The sequence below is a fragment of the Notothenia rossii genome (genome assembly GCF_949606895.1).
Source record: "Notothenia rossii genome assembly, chromosome: 2".
Lineage (NCBI taxonomy): Eukaryota > Metazoa > Chordata > Actinopteri > Perciformes > Nototheniidae > Notothenia > Notothenia rossii.
In genome coordinates, this window is record NC_136904.1 from 28,581,828 (window position 1) to 28,594,568 (window position 12,741).

General features: G+C 39.3%; 1 protein-coding gene across 1 annotated transcript in view; it reads right to left on the minus strand.

The window, feature by feature from the left end:
• Positions 1-542: 542 nt before the first annotated feature.
• kcna4 (potassium voltage-gated channel, shaker-related subfamily, member 4) overlaps positions 543-12,741 on the minus strand; it is a 62,324-nt gene continuing 50,125 nt past the window's right edge. The window contains exon 2 of the mRNA XM_079665982.1: positions 543-7,619. The gene's annotated coding sequence lies outside the window, so the exon portion shown is untranslated. The remainder of the gene's footprint in view (positions 7,620-12,741) is intronic.

Here is a 12,741-nt window from a genome sequence, read left to right on the forward strand (position 1 = left end):
GCTTTTTCTCTTGGAGGTTTCGGTTGAAGGTGAACCGGCTGCAGCCTCTTAGGACTTTGTGTTTTGCAGCGAGGAGGCAGAGCACAACCTGGATGCTGCGTGTCTATCAGCAGCTTGATGGATGAACTGGTGTCTGTCCAGGAGTCAAGTGATTGCACCACAACAGACCCATTTAAAATATTTAAATGGTGTTGAACATGAACGGCTATGGCATCGAGTTTCCGAAGCACCCACCATAAAAGGCCACTGTGGATGAAAACATTATGTCACTGTAATACTCGGCCCCTGCTGACAGAGCTGATGCTGTCTTAGGAACACAAGCAATGTACGTAAATAGTTCAACAACCAGCAAACAAAACAGTTAACCCCATCCTGACAAATAAACATATAATACAGTGAGATGCCATTTTAGTAATGACCTTCATGATGTTAAAACAGTTACATGCAGGCAATCAGCAGTTAAAAAAAGCACATGTAAAAACAATTCTGTTTCTGAATTTTTATTGAATATATTATATTTTTCTTTAATCAACATTGCACATATTCCATTTTCAATCACATCTCATATTGCTGTCTACAAAATGTTATGAATGTAGAAAATCCAGAAGGTTTACCAAAAAATAAAACAAAAAGTAGATTTAGGGTCAGAGGTGACGAGCTCCAAGGATACAAAGAGAGAAAGAGAGGGAGAGAGTGAAAGATAGGAGAGGAGCTCCCTCAGGAAAATAATATAAAACATACATTGGGTTAGGATGCATTTTTCTCAAAACAAAGCATCATGCAGACTAAAAGCAAGGCTGGCCAAAAACTCACATGGATATTTCTCAACACCTGAACTGTAGAAATATTGTACACGGTCATTAATAGTTACCATCCGTTTTCCTTTTGCTTATTCCCCTCCTTTTATGATGAGTGACGAGGCGCTCACAAATGTTGGATATTAACGATACACGAAGCAAACAAATGCAGCCACCGCAATCATCCCCCAAAAACTATGATATAGTCTGCCATTATCTAAAGACTACCGACTCTGCATGTAGACAGTGATCATAATGACTAATGTAGATGAACTGGATTATAACCATCATATCAATGTGACCGTGGCTGATCAAACTGCAACAGCTTGCATAGACACCTGATTATTATGGGTTTGAATCCCACCCATGTCCTGTCAAATTCACATCTAAATATATTCTTCTTTTCTTTGTTTTTCATTGTTTTATGTAACATTGGAGCAAACTTTGAAAAACAACATCAAAATGAAAGATTGTTGATTCAGAGACATCTACTTTAAAAACAAACAAAAAGGCCATTTACACATTGATCGACAGTTAAACATGCTAATGATCCCTGGCCTTTACATTTGGAGGCTTGTTGAGGGGAAATGTGCCATGCCCCACATGAAAAAGGATCTGCTGCAATGACCTACTGTCACCATAGTAATGTGTACTAAAGTACTGTGCTTTCCAAAAAGGGCATGTTTTAATACTGTCAGCAGGCAGCTAAATATACTTTTGATTCAATGATTGCCACAACCTTGAGAGCTCTAAGCGCTGCAATTAAAGAAGACACATGAAAAATAGACCAAACAAATTAAGGACACATCTTCACTAAAGTGCAACATAATAGTGCGTGCTGCAAACACAGAAAACACAATAACACATGTTCTGTTTTTTGTGTGTTTTCAGATTTAAGTGGCAATTATGTTTTATTTCTTTTGCCCGTGTTTCCTTAAAATCTTTATTGAACGATTGGGGAGGATGTTTGTATTCATTTTCTTGTGTTTTTATTTTGTTCTTATTTGGCAGGGCTTTGAGCAGCCTGGGAGTAATGAGACATTACATTGCCATATCACAGAGCACAGACCATTTATCACAGAGCATGAGGGGATTATATCAATTAGAACGGTTCTGTTGCTTTCATTCATTGTATTAACTATTGTTTCATCTTCACAATTATTCAGTTACATTTTTTCATTTTGTCAGTAAATGTCAAAAAATAGTTAAAAAACGATATATACTGTAATGTCCTTGTTATAATTTAAAAAGGGCCCATAACACAGCCCAATGAGATATCTTTTTAGTTTTATTCGATTAACAGCCTGAAACTCAGAGGGATTCAATTTATTATCATTTATTCCAAATTAAAATCATCCAATCTTCCCATTTGAGACCCTTGAACCAGAGGACGCCTTACTGAGACGATTATCAAAATAGTTGGCAATGAATTTCATATCGATCAAAGTTGTCCATCTTCAGGCAAAAATATATATTTTTGATTGCACTTGCTGTAAAGCTATGCATGTCCAATAGCTTGATGTATGAGGCCTTTTGCAATTAGGATCCACATTTCACTTTGAGACACCCGAGAGGACGGCAGCAGTCAGGAGAAGCCGGCGGTTGCTTTGCTCAAGGGTCTGAGAGCTCTTAACGTACCGGCTGGTGGGGGTCTGCAGCTATCAGGACAGGTTTTCTCACTAGATAATGTTAATATGTGTGCATTTTTGTTTTCATTGAAAAAGGTGAAAGTGCTAATTCCCTTGTAGCGATTAGCACTTCAGGAAGATAATGCCCCTTTTGATCTGGCGTATCATAATGTTTCTGTCTCCTTCCTGCTCTGGTACACCGGTGTTCAAAAAACAACAAAGTTACATTTGGCTAATGGTTAAGCTAATGAAGGCTATTATTATCTAATCAATATCCTAATCTCCAAAATAATTTGCTCACATCAAAAACTAGTACTGTCCCCTCTTAGTTGTCTAATTTAACAATTTAGTCTTATCAACTTATGGCCAGGACACTTGTGAGCTCATCTTTGGTAAACATGATATTTAAAGTAATACTTTTTCATGATTCTGTCTGGAGAAACTAAGTTTGAATCAACTCGTCATCGTTGTTGTTTAGTTGAGAACAGAAATTAAACATTAAGTAGTGACCTCTGAGTATTTCCTAGATACAGTTGTATTGGGGCGAACTGTATATTAACCCAGTAAATTGAGCTGACATCACCAGTATGGTCTAAAGCCTTTCAGCATACAGGAATGAATTATTTTTCCCTGTATCTAAGACAGATGTAACCAGGCACACACTGTAATCTCTGTTTTTGCACCAAAGAGCACTAATACTGTTCCACAGAAGGCAGATGGGGAAAAACAACCCCAAAATGCAGTCACATAGTATCCAGCGAGAGTACCAAACAAACACAAACTGCGTCACTGTTCAACAGTTTTTATTTAGTGCTCCTCATAAACTACCTTGTTTATAAGGAGATTAAGACTTACAACGGGTTCCTGGTGTTATCTAACACTGTGGATGTTACAGTAAACACTCTGGTTTGCATCTGCATTACTTTTCTTTATGAAAGTGTCTTTGGTACGTAATATTGAACTGAACCGTACAGAAACGTCTACAGTGCTGCCTGTGTGCAGTGTCTAGATATTGGGCTTACTCAGGTCGTCTTTTTTAAAGACGTCCTTCAGCTATTGGAGTCAAAAACATTTAAAAGTGAGATTTTCTATAATTTATTCAATACAAAAACTATAAACTCGAAATTTCTTAATAGTATCTTTTGTATCACAATATCTGACCTAATCACAATGGGCAAAAGCAGTTTTTTTTTATTTGGTAGATGAAACATTTCTTTGGGCAGCTTGGGGTTATTTTGGATTGTTTTAGTAGTTCTCTGCTTTAATCTCAAAATGTTGTTTAGTTCAGTAGGCTTGGTTCGAACCAATGAATGATGACAGATTATCATTAAAAGATTGCTGTTTATAACACCTTCAACATTGTTAAAGGTTATTTCAGACTCTGCTCTGTGATATGAGCTGCTTAAATCTATTTTAACTTTCAATTGCCTCTTGCCTCAATTGAACAAATAAAACATAACATCCCTAGACAATGTCCCAGCACCTCATGTATAAGTGGAAATAAAAGTGGACACATATGAAGATTGAGCCCCCTTCAGGCTCGATTGGGCTGTTTTGTGTCAAATCTTTCAACACTGACATCGGAACAAAACAGAGTACATCACTAAATCCCACTTGGCTGTCCCTTGCATGGCTTCAGATCGGCGGTCAATTGGTTGTAGTGTTTTAGAAGAAATCCTTTGTTATTGATTTGGAGAGGCATTCATCTTAAAGTTAATCTTGCCCAGTCGAGGATTCGAGTCTCAGGGTAATTTAGGCCAAAGAAATATGTGAGCCTCAACAGAAAAGCTGTTTTTCTTAAACGTCGAGATAGCCCTCCTGAAAGGGAAATCAATCCCTGCCAATAATTATTTTGAATGAGGTCAGTTTTAGTGATTTTTACACCTCAAAACTAGATTATAAATGTAGCCTTGTGAGTTTTCCAGCTCGTAAATAAAATGAGACAAGTTTTAACCTCGCTGACTGCGCTGCATCATAACAGCATCACAAAAGTTTTTACTACAGGTATAGGTCAAAGAGAAAATTAATTGGTTCTTTATTCTTATGTTCCATATGTGTCCACTAATCCTTTCCCACTCATACTGTATGACCTGAATGACCTCTTGAAAAATATCCAGTATGATAATGACCTTTTTATTCAGTGCTCGAGTCTCATTCTGCTCTCATACAAGGATAAATGATTTTTCTTCCAGTAATATTCAATCTGCTTCGACATCTGAGCTCTCTGGGTCACTACTGAAATCCTGATGAAAGCAGATTTAAGTGAACTTGTACTTGACATAATTGCAGCCTCTAACCAAATAAATGAGTATAATTTATAGACTGAGGAAATGGGTTAGAGGCTGTCCAGTTAAACAAATTTCCTTCAGTCTCCTTTGGTGCTTGTTTGTTCTGCTTGATTGGACATGTTGGCCCCGGGGATCAATCACGCTGATCCTGATCTCCTCTCTATAGTAACCTGTGGGCATATAGAAGTCTTTGGCTTAGCGCCTTTTGTGCTGCTTGGTGATAATACCCTGTGGCTAAACATGACGCTAGATAGATTAATTTTCCTCTTACAGATTTATCAGTATTGTTGCAGTGCAGCTTTTGGCTACTATTGGCTGTTAGTATGGTATTTGTGCACGTGGGCTAGCTACATCTCACATCCTTATGTGAGCCCACATCATGACTGTTTCCAGGTTGAAAGTCCAGGTCAGAGCCCACTCAGGGACAGCTTGTGCTTGAGGCTCATATTCTCACAAGATTAGTATAATCAAATCACATCTGAAAATATATATCTCTACAGACCGGTTTCATCTTCAATCCATTTACCTCTGATGATTTCTACATTTTGGGAAATATGCTTGTTCTCGCTCTTGTGGACAGTCTGTACAATATACATGTAGCCGAGATGTCTTATTTTGAGTTAGCATAAAGACTGGAAAAGAGAGGAAACAGCTAACCTTGCTCAAGTAGTGTTTTCTTTTTTCTTTAGGTGTTTGTGCCAGAAAACAACACATTTTCCAATTCCAATCCTGACACAGAACTATGTTGTGAGCATAAGATAATGATACGATTAGATACATACATACATGTGTTTATGCTCAGCAAACAGTTTTCTTGCCTATAGCTTCAAATGTACCCCAGTTTTCTTGCCTATAGCTTCAAATGTACCCCATTTAAGAGGAATCATTCATCTTATGTAACTAAAGCACATACATGCATTTCCAAACAGTATTTCTTTAACCCAAGTAGTCAAAGTAATGTGTGCTGGTTGGTAATTGCTGTATTCATCACTTCCTGATAGGATCAAGTTTCTTCTAAAGCCGTTGTTTACTTAAATGTAATTAAGGGAGCAGTCCTTTGAGTTCATTTAACCTCAAAGCTATGTATCTCAAATTGTGTTGCTTTTCTTTTTGGGTTTTACTAACCTTGAATAATATTAGATTTTTAAACTACATTACAACCTGATATTATAATCCACTACCATGCAAGTTGATTGCACTCTTTCTACCTTTCTAGTTTCAGTGTAATTTGTTTGTTTTAAAAAAGCAATAACTTGCAGTTGTGCTGGAGTATTCTGGTCTTTTTGGTAAAACCTTTGATATGAAGAAACGCCTTCACAATAAAAAAAACATCTTCATTGTGAAGATTTCCCAAGTTAACTATTGACATCTATTTTTAAACTATTGTGGTTATTTTGTGGTCACATTTGTTGTTTTTTTACTACTAAGGAAACATCTTTAACATTCAGTAAACAGCTCTTCTGAGGGAAACAACCGAGACAAAAATAAAATACTGACTTCATTCAAATATATGATGTAACTACTACCTCCACAAGGAAATATACAACTTCTAATTGTTCCTTTCATGGGCAACAACGCAGGTCTAAGGGAGGTTACAAGATCCAACGCCACAAACGACATCATCTACCTCATGGTTGTTTTGGAGTCGATGGATGTTTCAGTATGTAGGAAAAAAGAAAGAAAAGGAAAATAACAAACTAAGAAGAATGTTGGAGCAGCATTCACAACAATATGAGGATTGTGATTGTATCAGCGAGGACAAAAAACCCAACACAGAGGATTATGGTTGATGGTCATAACAGTCAAAGAAAGTAAAAAGTCTCACATAACTCTATCTGCAACACATCTTAGGACACACAAGTATAAATGTCTGCTATTCAGTGTGCATCTATATCACAACATTTTCCAGAAGTCCACAACATACAATAAATTCAGGGTTTCACCTTTGGTTATGTAATTATCAAGGCTAGGTTTAAAAAAATATATAACACACGTCCATGTTACTTTTGCATACAGTTAAAGTGAAAACATATCAACAAAGCAGCTGGTCAGCTCTAAATTTGCATCTGAGAAAAAAACCTACGGGTAAGGTATTTCATCTTTACGGTGAGAGCCCGGCGAGTTTCACCCGCTGATTTTCTCTAATAGAAAGTGAGTGTGGCAGATATTCATGAGGGTGTTTATGTGCCTGACATCTTTGCTTTTGTGTAAGTGGATCTTAATGTAAGAGGATATTCTTCTGATGTATTTCAGTGTGTTGCATTGAGCCAGTCAATATATATCTCTCCCAATATCTCCCTGTACACTTTCTGAATGAGGATTATCATGTGTTATTATGACACGATGTGAATTAAGAGTTTGTTGCCAGCATTTGAGTGAGCAACTCAGGCCAGCCTTGTTTGGTTGACAATATGAAACAAGATAAAAAATAGATGAAGTCTTACTGCTGACTGCACATAAGCAGAGCAAACTCACTATTCAGTAACACCTACAAAGCCGACCCAACTAAAACATTATGTCGACGTTACAACCAAACATTATCTCTATCATATTAAAATATTCACATCTGTTCCTTACAAGACACTTTTTTCACATGTAAAGAAAACATCTTTGAACTATAAGTCTCTTAGTTTCATCACTCCATACATCTGTATATGTGTAGTAATTAAGGCAATCATTTTGGGCCACGACTTACTCGTTTCCATCTCCAGTCTTAACCCTCGGGGTTTGTTTACTGACGTGACGCAGCGGTGCTCCCCCCCACGTGTTCGAGGGCCGAGTCCCGTCCAGTAGTTGTTGCTTTTCAGTGTCCGCTCGTGCTCGAGATGACCAGTCACAATGTTTTGCTTGTTCTCTGCAATTACCAGAGATGTGGGGGATACTCCCTCTCCCTGTAACTGGCAGCGCTGCAACACAGAGAAACAGGAAACGGATGCAAATCTGTCATCATTCTTGAGAAAATGGTACCCTGAAGATCGAGCAATTTTGCCCCAAAACACCAGCTGATACTGCGCATATTTTCCCTTCCAGCCCAGAGGCCAGGCAAGATGTATAAAATTCAAGATAATCATCAGGGCCATAAAGCAGGAACTCCCTCTGAATAACACGGAGAGGGGGAATGTCTGAGCTTTGTTGTACACAGTAGAGTACTTACACAAAGCTTTAGCTACATAAATACTTCATTTAACATTCCGCTTTCCACACTGTTTCACTCTTAAGTAGCTACAATGTTCTTAAAATCATTGTATTTTGCTTTTTCTGACAGTATCATATCCATCTACTAGCTTGTTTACTTTATTGAAGATATGTTTTGTTATTCTGTGTGAAATATGAAAGCCATATGTTCCTTTTTGCTCATGTCTATACCATTATGTAAAGTGTAAATATCCCAGACGTACAAGCAAGACAGGGCTACTAAATAATAACGTTAGTGTAGAAATGTGAGTTATTTTGTGTGTGTAATTTCATTCACATGTTTGCTGTATCTGAAAACTTTGGGACCTTAACTAGAATTGGAATGAGGCTATGTAGGTGTAAACAAATGTTGTCTGTACAGCAGATGACGAGTGCACAGATGGGCAGCTCGGGTTACTGTTGATGTCAAACCACTTAACAAGTAATACATAAGGGGAGAAACACCACCGCCCCCTCTTAATCTGTTAATGACAACATTAAAACAATGTTTAAGCCTGTATAGTATAGTCTTCAGTTACTTCCAAGGCATTGCATTTTGTATGTTTAATATTGCGAAAATGAAAAGTCCCCTAACCTCAACAAAGTATTCATTTTAACACAAACCACAATGTTTCCCTAAATCGAACCCTACCCATGGCATTGTCACATTATAAGATTTATTTTCAACAGTAGTTGAAGGAATGGTTTTATGAAGTTGTGGAACAAACTAGATGATTGATTTGGTGTACGATCATAACACGTCTTTTGTGATGTCCTGAAGGCAGAAATAGGCGTTAACTTGTACAATTTCAATATGCACAGCCATATCCTTTGAAATGAGAATGACATTTTTGGGATTATAGAACAAACCTGCATCAAAGATTTGCATAAAATGTACTTAATGTGGAGCGTAAAACTTCAAATTGTAAGTAATTTCCTGACATTAGTTATAATCGGGTAAATACAAACTGGCAGCATGTTGGCTGTAAACGCAGAGTTCCAAGCATGCAGGCTAAACCATCTGTGCCCAAAGTGAAGAGAATGATTTCATTTTTCAATAATTAAAGCCTGGGGAACCATGGCAATGTATGTCAGACCCAGGTAAACTGCAGGTACTTGTCCAAAATAAAACAACAGTTCCAACAAGAGTAATACTGGTCAAGTTTCCAACAAACCAACACACCATAATCTGCTGCAAAGTGGTATTGTCCTTAATGTTCCCCTCCTCAGAGGCACTAGCTGTGTTTGTAATGCTGAATTCAACTGTTTCTGTTATTGTGGCTACCCCCTATAGGGCGAAAGATGTCACAGAATAACTTTTCTGTCCTATTTGTGCTTATTAAGATGCAAGCGTCCTCTTTAAACAGAGCAGCTGTATAATTCTCCACCTCAATCATTTGAGGATTTCCACAAAGTCTCTCTGGAGTTAGAAACATTCGGTATGCAATCATAGCTGCAGCAGGCACAAGGCAATTACAACAGATATTCAAAGTGCTTTTATCTAATTCCCTATTAAGAGCTAAACCTGTGGTTGTTTACATTATAATACCCTGTGGAATAGCCTGTACCTGTAAGGATAAGAGGCCAAATATAGAATCCAATGAATATACAGAGGTGTTAGAGAGATTTAAATTACTGAAGAGGATATCCTTATTGTTATTCAGTTTCTGTAACCTCATACTTGAATGGTGATTAGGTTAAGTTGTAAGGATATGAAGACAGTCGAGTACAGCGGTACTTCTCATGTGTTGACATAAAAGCTGCTCCTGTGTAAGTAGATTGAAGAGGGCAACCTACATTACAGCTGGAGGGAAAGAGGACCATACAGTACCAGAGGCATATAATACTACAACAAAATCCCCACTGATATTAAATGTAACTCTATACATGTATGCAACATCAGGAGGATACATCCCCTCCTGACCCAGAAAGCGATGCAACTTCTGGCCCAGGCTCTTGTCATCTCACGCCTAGACTACTGCAACTCCCTCCTGGCTGGTCTACCTGCATGTGCCATCCGACCACTGCAGCGCATCCAGAATGCAGTGGCTCGTCTGGTCTTCAACCTTCCTAAATGTTCCCACTTCCCTGGCTTCCAGTAACTGCTAGAATCCACTTCAAGACACTGGTACTTGCGTACCATGCTGCGAATGGATCTGGCCCTTCCTACATCCAGGTCATGGTTAAACTGTAAACCCCAGCGCGTGCACTTCATTGTGCATCAGCCAAACAGCTCGCTGCACCCGCACTGCGAAGGGGACCCAAGTTCCCATCAGCAAAAACACGTGGGTTTGCTATCCTGGCTCCAAATTGGTGGAATGAGCTCCCATTGAAATCAGGACAGCAGAAAGCATACACATCTTCCGAGGGAGACTGAAAACTCATCTCTTTCGACTCCACTTTGAGCAATACAATTACTAACAAAGCACTTATATACGAATAAAGGACTGGCTTATCTAAAGCCAGTTGAGTAGCACTTGAAATGTTTTGGCTGTATGAAACCTGATGTACTTATATGATTCTGTTTTCTTCAAGTTTGTATCTTCTTGGTCTAATGCACTTATTGTAAGTCGCTTTAGATAAAAGCGTCAGCTAAATGCAATGTATGTGTGTGCTGCTGCCACATGAGGACATGTAACCCATGCTGTGGTCTCTGCTGAGGACTAAAGTCGATTTAACTGGTGTATGAAGACATTAAAACACACCCTTATGTGATTTCATGTGCAGATATCAAGGCAACACAAGCTTCCTTTCTTTCTAATGATGGGCTGTAAAATTAGAGTGAGTTTTTTGTTGTGTGAGGAACTCTGTTGCAATGAGATTTCTGAAGATGAATAATAAATAAAGATTCTAACAGCTAGAAATGTCAGAATAGCATGCTGATTTTAATAATTTATAACCACAGATTTAAAACGTAATTCTTCTGCGTGATAATATTCTTTTCAGTAATACATACAATTATTCTCAAATGGGCATTATCTGTAAAATGTACATCCATATCGATACATCTCAATTTCAATCCAGATTTAGTCCAAAGGTGCTGGAGAAAGTAGTGTGCTCTTTATGAAGCGAGACAACACATAAAGAGGTGGAGAGATGTTTATTGTGTCTGACCCTCATGCAGAAGTTAGGAGTTTGCTACTTTCTTAGACTTGCAATCTAATGCTCATAAAATATAACCGTGTTCTTTCTCTAACTTTCAAGTGTTCCAGCTGTCATACGACCAAACCTGGAAAAGGGCATTCTAGTAGGCGTATTAATATGGCTCTATTTGTCATGCTAACTTCGCACACAATACAAAAATAGTTGTAGAGAAATACTTTGTTACACTTCAAACACTTCATGAAACACTGCCTACAGCAAATCGGACCCAACAAATAAACACGGTAACCCCCAGTTTCCACCGGGTCCGTCTGCGCCGCGGCGGTCGTAAGGATCGCGGCCACTCTAGTCAATGGGTGCTATTCCACCACACGCGCCGCGTTACGGCTCAGACGCGTCCCAGAAGCGGCTCGGCGCAGCGCTTCTCTAAAATTAGGATGAATCCTATTTTTGCAGCGCAGCCGTAACGTAAGGTCGGGCAGGCAGCCCCCCCTCGCAGGAAGTGGAAAGGTGAGCATCCGGGCCAGGCCCATCCCCCCCATATACTAATTTAGCAGACCCCCCTCCTTCATCACAACACCTCCACTATGATACGCACAATGGACGACGAGGTTTTCATCATGGAAGTGGAAAAACACACTATTTTATATGATGTAACCAATGCTTACTACAAGGACAACATCAGAAAGGACAAGGCCTGGTTTTTAGTCGCTGCAGTTTGTGGAGTGGAAGGTAACAACTACATATTAATGTTTTAAAGTTAATTAATACCCAAATTAAACCCGAATCAATAACAAAACTGCGAGCCTGCACGCACGACGCTACGCTTCTGGGACACGTCCGGTGGGTTATCGCGCTAGACCAAAACCGCGGCGCAGCCGTGACGCGGCGCAGACGGACCCAGTGGAAACTTGGGGTAAGAAGCTGCCCAAAACTACTGTAGATCAGTAGCGTGGCGTGGGAAAAAAATTAGGGGAAGCCAATACATCCTTTCTTTTGGGGTGGGGGGGGGGGGGGTGTGGTGGTCAATGTAATAACGTAACCAGATGAGTGATTACAGCGCCCGGTATCATTTTACACACATTTGTATCATACAGATGCAGGACTTACACACGCCTGTTATCTGACCGACAGCCGAAACTCTAATAAGCATTCATTCACAAACTAAATCAGGAGACCTTTAACGTTTTACGTCCGGTTCGCTCCTTTGTTCCCCGCTGTACACAGCTCCAGTTTGGGCATTGGCCTGTCATCAGATTGTATTAGTTGTTGCTGCTGCAGCGGAAGTTTATTCCAATTATTTTTGATTAAATACTCCAAATCTCCACCCTCCATAATTGCACTTGCTTCAGTTGCTTGCTACTTTCTAACGGCGGTGAGAGTGGTGCAGTGACGCTATCTATCTTCTATCGATTAGATTTATGATTCGAAAATTATAAAAGTAGGGTAGACATCTGGATATTATCCAACTGAACAAATGTGCATTTACCTAACAGGTTCGTTTTCCACTGACCTTTTTTCGAGCTATTTTCCAAAATCCTATGGAGAAATCCCATTGCTATTTTGTCGAGGGAAACCGAGCGCAGCTTACTTACACTTTTTGGGACGCGTCACTGCACCACTAAGTTGATGCGATTTGATTGGATTGTGAGGCAAGGGAAGCCAGCCGCCTCTGGCTTCCCTTGGCATGGCCCTGACCAATCACATGTTGGCAGGGGCATGACGTGAGCCTCATCTCATTGGTCAATCCCT